Source organism: Pleurodeles waltl, chromosome 9 (assembly GCF_031143425.1).
Source record: "Pleurodeles waltl isolate 20211129_DDA chromosome 9, aPleWal1.hap1.20221129, whole genome shotgun sequence".
NCBI classification, from domain to species: Eukaryota; Metazoa; Chordata; class Amphibia; order Caudata; family Salamandridae; genus Pleurodeles; species Pleurodeles waltl.
Window position 1 is genome coordinate 373,763,973 of NC_090448.1, and position 7,875 is coordinate 373,771,847.

The following is a 7,875-nucleotide window of genomic DNA, read 5'->3' on the forward strand; positions in this document are numbered from 1 at the left end:
TCATGCCCTGTGCCCCACATCCAGATGCCTAATGTTGTTAGGCCTCAGAGTGGTTGTGTCAGAGTGGTCAGGTCCTTGATGAAATGGCCACAATAACTGGCGTCCCTTAGAAAAACTTTGTAACTCTGATATGTTGCATGGTGGTGGTGCTTCCTTAATGTCCCAAAACCTTTCAGGATATGGACCCACCACTTTTGCAGAGAAGGTATATCCGAAGAAATAGATCTGTTGTTTCACAATTTCACACTTACTCTGGTGTAACGTAAGCCCAGACTCTTGTATCCATTTTAGGACACCCCTCAGTTTCATAATATGCTCCTGCACAGACTTGGCATATACTGGGATGTTGTTGTTTGCACTGACGACGCCTGGTAGTCCTACTAGTATTTCTAGTATGGTGTTTTGAAACACCTCAGTGGCAATTGCTATCCCAAAACTGAACCTCTTATATTTTCTCAGGCTGATATGGGTGGAAAATGTCATGCTGTATTGTGACTCCTCAGCCAGGGTTAGTTGATGAAAGCCAAATCTCAAATCTTCCTTGAGGAACCAGCAGGCTCAGTTCAGTTCCACCAGGAGGTCATCAATGGTGAGAGTTAGATACCGTTCCCTTTTTATTGCAACATTTGGGAGTCTCATGTCCACACATATGCAGACGTCGGCTGGTTGTTTCAGCTTCCTTGTGACAACAATGGGGGCTGCCCAGGGGGTGGGACTGGACACTTTTTCAATAACTCCAGCCGCTTCGATCTTCTCCAGCTCTTTCTCCACTAGTAGTCTCAGATGAAATGCAATGCGTCAATGTTGATTTGCCACCGGTTGGATGTAGTCAATATGCAGCTTGATGACTTTTCCTCTCAGACCCTATGCCTTTGAACACATCGCTGAATTCTGTTAGGATGTGTGAGACCTCTTCATGGTGTTCTCTGAATGCGAGGTTGACCATGCCTAGAGCTTTTGCAGTGGCTCTCCGAAGGGTCTGGGCCTGCTTCATAGTTTTGAACACATATGCTGACATGATGTGGTGGTCAGTGGGTGTGTTCCCACTCGGGTGTGGCACCAGGGCAGCCAATGCTGTGTGGCAGTGGTTGTACCAACAGGGAAGACTGAATGTACTGGGTATTCTTTAACTTCATCATCATCCATGTCATTTGTGTCTTCTTAGGCCTCCAGCAGCATGCTGTCATGCGCGATTTCTGGCTCTTTCATGACCAACAGACTCTCATGAAATGATTTTATTTTCCACACCCTGCACATTTCTTGCCTTTCGCAGGACAGTCTGTAGGGCAGTTGGCAGGGCCTCTGCAGTGTCCACAAGCTTACAGTCTGTAAGGGACTTTTTTTAGTTTTTTCTGGTCCTTGGCGAGGCATGACTGCATTGACAAGTTCTGCTTCTATCTTCCTTTGTAGGGCCACTTCCATGTGGGAGGCTTGTGCATTCGACAACGTTTTGGAGCATCCTGCTGTCAGGATGTCATTCAGTGACCTCCCTGACTCTTGTAGTTTTGTGAATGCACGTTCCTGAATTATTTGCCGTCTTGATCTTTGTGTTCTCATCAGTGAAAGCACACGTGCTGGCAAGTTCTTTCAGTCTAGTATAGAATATGTTGATCAACGACTCCAAGCCTTGTCTGAAAATGAATCGTTCATAATATTGATTGGCCACTGGTTCAAAATATGCATTGGGGCAGTAACTAGAGTGGCTTATGTTTCTGGGGTTGCTTCTGTGATTTGTTTTGAAATCTTGTGTAAGGTTTTCCCTCCCAAGTGCAGTAGGAGAGCTCACTTCCTGTCATCCCCGACCCCTGTGGCCTCAAAATAAAGTTCCAGACACTCTACCCAGTCTCTCTACTTGTGCACCTGCGCCAATGGAAGTATTTCCACAAAAAATGGCTCAATTGATGGGATTTTGGACATTGTGTCTGCCTGGACTGGACACCCAATGGGGTGCAGTGCCAGGTGAGCTTGAAGAGTCAGGGTGCAATATTTCATGGCCTGGCGGGCATGCTGCATCCACCAATGAGTGCCCCTGGGCTCGTAACAGTGCCTGCTGTTTGAGCATCCTGGAGTGATGAGGAGAAATTGGTGGCCACCACAATAGCCACCAGCACTCTTGCTTGTGGTTGGAGGCGGGCATGGTTCTAGGTACCAGCTTTGTGCTTGCAGTGAGGGTGGGTGGGTTGCACTCTGGGCCTTTTCCTCGGCTTGCTGTGTCTGGGAGCTGCCTTGGGCCTCTGCACGTCTGGGTGCTGCTGTTTGGAGGCAGAAGAGCGTGGCCAAAACGTCACACATGTGGCACGAGAACCACATAGGGTATCAGAACATATGCACCCAACAAGCAAAACAGCCTAGACAGATGCACCCCTCCTTGTTGCCAATGTGAAGTTGCTCCAGATACTGAGCAGTGCGGAACCAGAATAATATGGTGACACCGTAAGGTATGGTTTCAGAGCTCTTGCACCAGTGATGTCTCTGACCCCGCCTGGCTGCATCCCCTTTTATGTATTGTGGCCTACATAGCTGCGTGGCCACATCAACACACCCGCAATTGTGGGTGAATTAGAACTGAACCCCCTCCCCCGCCTCATGATAGTCCCATAGGCCCTGAGCGCATACCAGTTACAGCACTAGTATACACTACAGATGGCAGGGTGCAGAAGACATCTCTACATGAATATACCTCGCATCTCTGCTGCTGTCTTTTTGCAACACATGGTAGATTCCAAATCTTGGTCCAAATGCCCACATTCTTGAGCACTCCTTTCTGATTTTATTGCTTCAATAATTTCCTTCTGGGAAGGAGCAACTCGGTTGATTTTATAATGCTACTCTGAAGGCTGATTAATGTAACTGCCCCTACCAAATGGAGAGTTAAGTTAATGTCACTGAGGTGATAGAAGGGCTGGAGGAGTGTATTCTTCCTGTTATCACTGAAGCTAACTTTTACTGTCAATGAAGGGAGTATTAACTTCTCACACTGAACATACACTCTACTGTATCTGACTCATTTTAAAATAAACACAATACTTGTGCTATCAGTGAGGTGATGTTCAACTTCATCTCATTCATTGAATTTATATAACACTTTCGCCAAAATGCTTAACAATAAAATTAAGACTTTACAAAAATACCTCCAGTGTACAGGAAATACAGTATGAGCATTTTACGGTTAAGAGTTAAAAGGAATGTAGACCTTCAGAACAAAAAAAAAATGAATGAAGTGTAACAGTTGAGCGTATAGCAAGCAGAAGAGTTCCAGTATTTTGGGGCCAGTCTAAAGAAAGCAAGAAAATGGGAATGAGCGGAGTGTGGAGGTCTAGCAAGAACAATTGTAAGTAATTCTAAGAGTTATTTATCAAGCAGAGATAGTTAGAAGTGAAAGACCATGGTAAATAAAACTGATACACAAACAATAAATAGAAGGCAAACAAGCCAACATAAAACAGAACGAGAGGAGGTGATTGAGGCAGTAATAGGTTAGTGGGAGAGGAGATAGTTAACAGAACTTTAAATCGAGAAGCGCTAAGTAGTAGGCAGTGTGCTCAAAATATAGCGAGAAGCTGTCAAGACAGGAGAGAATAATTGTTGAAACGAAGGATTTGTGTGGCTTGGAAAGTATAATGTGTTCGGTCAGAGCATTCTGAGATTTTAAAGTTGTGATGCAAAAGTTGTGAGCGAGAAGATATCCTTAGTTCTTCAACAAGCAAACGACAGAGCTTCTTTGATTGATTGACAGACACTCCTATAACCCATGCCCAAAAAGATAATGGAGTAGTTGTCATTCATCCTGGAATTCTTAGAAGAAAGCTATCAGGCCAAAAACAATCTTAAAAAAGTGGGTCATTTTAAAATTACATGAGGAATTAAAACATTTTTAAGAGGTGTTATACATTTGCATTCCAACATTTTCAAAACATTAAGGGGCATATTTATGAGCCCCTAGCACCACCAGAGCGTCACTTTTCGTGACACTCAGCGCTGCACCGTATTTACAAGGTGGCGTTAAGCCACTTTTTGTGGCTTAACGCCACCTTCTAAACATGGCCCCTTCACTCGCAGCCCTTTGCGCAGAAGGAGCGTGCAATGGGTGTTGCTGTGGGCCTGCCACAGCAACCCCCATTGCATTTTGACACTGCCTCAGATTTACGACTTTTCGTAAACCTGAGGCACCGCCAAAATGTAACACTGCCCCAGGGATGCCGTAAGAAAGGTGCAATGAGGAGGAATACTTTTTTTCCTCCTCGTTTTTTTGCTTTTCCCATGTGTGCTGCATTCTGCAGAACGCAAAGAAAGAGAAAAATGCCAGACATGATTATTTATGTGCGGGAGGGTGCCCCTTCTTGCACATAAACAATCATTTCAAAATGGCGCTTTGGCACTTCTGAAGTGTCAACTCGCCTTTAGTCATTGTTTATGTGCAGGAAGGGACACCTTCTCACACTCAGCCCCTCAACCGAGATATCCTTGCACAATGGTGCAATTATGTCTGTGTTGGGGCTAGGCAGCTCAATGTAGCGCCAGCGCACGTGACAACACAGGGGTGCGCCGTATTCACTTAAAGGCGGCGCATCCCTGCGTTGTGAAAATAGCAGAGTGCGATGCTGGCAATTTTGGCGTAGCGTTGCCCGCCATCGTTTTCAGTTAAATATTGGCCTAAATATCCACTAAGAGTTTAACTAAATGCAGAGATGCCAAGTAGTATTCTCTACCACTGAAAATTAACATTTTCAAGTTTTCAGTGTTCAAACTGTAACAATGCGCCACAAAATCATCAAATGAAATTAGTGTGAAAGAATTTACCATTTGCAAAACAGATCATTCCATATACTTAATAAAGTACCCCTGCGGTTGATCATACTTTGGAAAAATACAGAGGAAGGTAAAAACCTGTTGGCTAAAGCAAAAAATCAAGATCAGAAAGCAAATATGAATTATAGATTTCTAAACATTTCCTAGAGCAGCAGCACAACATAATCCAGACTCACTTATAGATAATGCAAACAGTAAAAGCATTTCCGATAGGAAACGACTGGAATAACTTTATATTACATCAAGATGCAGGCTGAATAAAGAACTCTGACAACGTTTTTTATTGAAGGCCATAGCAAAAGCACAGAATGCTGTTTTTTTATGGATATTTCCGACAAAAATATCACATTGGGGGTTATTACAACTTTGGAGGAGGTGTTAATCTGTCCCAAAAGTGACGGTAAAGTGACGGATATACCACCAGCCGTATTACGAGTTCCATAGGATATAATGGACTCGTAATACAGCTGGTGGTATATCCGTCACTTTACCGTCACTTTTGGGACGGATTAACACCTCCTCCAAAGTTGTAATAACCCCCATTATTTTTAACAGAATCGGAAACATGCAACCAGAAACAGAGGCGGGACCAATGGATGAGAGAAACCATCACCAGGTTTCTGAGAGGACTCAGTCACAGAAGGAAATAAAGAGGAGTTTTCAGTAGGCAGACGTTTGTATAATTTCAAAGTGAAAGGCTAATTGTCCCTACCTCCCTCACCCCAGTCATTTCTTCAGAAGTGAACAAGGTGCTAATTCCACTCACTCCTGTGGTTGCTATGAAAGTGTAGCACTCTATTTTTCCTGCTGTTTTACGACTGAGATGAGTACACGAAGCGGGATCCGTTAGGCTTGGATCCCTAGGTGCATGCCCAAGGCTCTCCCGGGGCTGGGCACAGGGCAGAAAACGCCTGCCCAATACAGCACCGAATCTAGCCTTGCCTCGTATTGGCAGCCGGAGCAGCAGGTTGTGGGTGAGAGGATGCAAGGATGTGACGTTGTAGTAACAGCCTACAGGCAGCTGGAGAAGGTAAGAGATCCACAGGGTGCGGGCACAGCAGCTTCCTGTAAGTGTCTGTTTTGTTGGTGTACAAGCATGCATATAGAGCCGGTAGCCAGACACTTTTGCAGATTCACTAGTTATCCGCCTATTGCTAGCACGCGATTTGGAGAGATTTAGGCCCATATTTATACTTTTTTAGCGCCGCATTTGCGTCGTTTTTTGAAGCAAAATCGGCGCAAACTTACTCAATACCATTTTATTTTTTGTTTGCGCCGATTTTACGTCAAAAAACGACGCAAATGAGGCGCTAAAAAAAGTATAAATATGGTCCTTAGTCAAAGCGCGCTGAGCAGGTAAGAGTCCTATTAGACTCCCAGTGTTGGTAGAAGGGATACCACAGTTATGGGCAAACCTTATGTGTATGGTTATTCTTCCTGCTCTCCATCGAAAGCAGCATAGCAGTCAAGTGGATTTTTCTGTTGAAAGCTTTGAAGACAGAATTGGGAATCGTGAATGTTTTAAAGACCATTTGTTCAATACGGAGGGCCTGCTTTTGAGTTTGGCAGACAGAGAACCGTCACCAACACAAAGGAATACCCGGTCTGTCAAAGCCTCTGCCCACCTGCCACATTTAGCGGCGAGCGGTCGTTAATATTTCCGTTGCCATCCCTCTCTTTCGCTCAGATGGAAAGCTTCTCCCATCGGTGTAGAGGTGGTTGGAGGAAGGATGCGACATCACCCACCGTACTCAGGATGAATGATGTAATGTCTTTTTTTATTGCCCATCACCACCAGAAAAAAGCTGCTGATGAGGAACAGAAAAACAATAACGACCCTGGCAGAACGCTTCTAGGGAGTGGGAGTCTTTTTTTTTCCTTTTCTTCCAGAAACAAAAACTTGCTTTCGGAGTTTGTTTCTGAAAAATAAAGGGGCATATTTAAGAAAACTGGCACTGCCCACTTTTCTTGCGCCCTTTACCGTCACTATGCGCCATGTTTTGAACTAATGCACACCATGGCGAAGGGTAGGGGGCAAGAACATTATTTTTCTTGACGCTATTGATATACTCTGCAGGAGCAGCACCAAAATATTGGCGCTACTCCTGCAGAGTACATAGAGGCCCATTATAAGTAATGAAAGCCCCCTTTTAACGCCTGCTCTGAGCAGGCATTAAAAGTGCCGTAAAAAATGAAACAAGGAAATCTTAGATTTCCTTGTGCCATTTTGTTCCCCCCCCCCGTAACAGGGGAATGACCCCTTTGCTTACATTATGCCTCACACAGGCACAATGTAGCGCAAAGGGTTACATATTGGTGTAATGCATGCAGTGCGCCACTTTGTACATATGGTGCAAGGATTTTGGCCTCGCGCCACATTAGCTTAAGACAAAATTACGCTAATGTGGCACAAGGTCTCGCTAGGAGCTTATAAATATGCCCCAAAGTTTGTTCGGCAGCCATGAACACAGACGGCAGCTGTCCACCAAACTTTTTGTACATGGAAATGAAACACTGATAGTGAAAGGCCATCAAAACAGACAGGACTGGCCATCAAACTTGATAGTTGTTCTTTTCAATGTATAGCGGTAACCACTGAGCAGATGGTAGTCTGTCATGGTGGCAGAGGGTAATACACTCCACCACCCAAACAGACTAGTCTGCTAAATACTAAATCATGCACAGAATATGTTACTACTTGCAAGCAGGCTGAGCAGAAGTATGATCTTTTCATCAAATTAGGGTAAGGATGAGGGGGTCAATGTTGCTCCTTCAGGCCAAAGAGGAAAGTGCATCAATAAAGATAAGCTGCTGGAAACCAGGACCTGAATAGGCTACAACAGTGATATTCAAAGTACGGCCCGGGGGCCGCATGCGGCCCTCCTGACCTTTACATGTGGCCCCCAGGTCAAGAGCAGCACTGGGCTGCTGTTTTCTCAACTAGGTAAATAAATAGGCAATCCTGTATTTAAAGCTTAATTGAAGTTCATGAAAGGTAGAAACTAGGTTATCCTGCACAGCCTAACTTTTAAGAAACACCTTTATTTTTAAAGACATTTTGCAGCA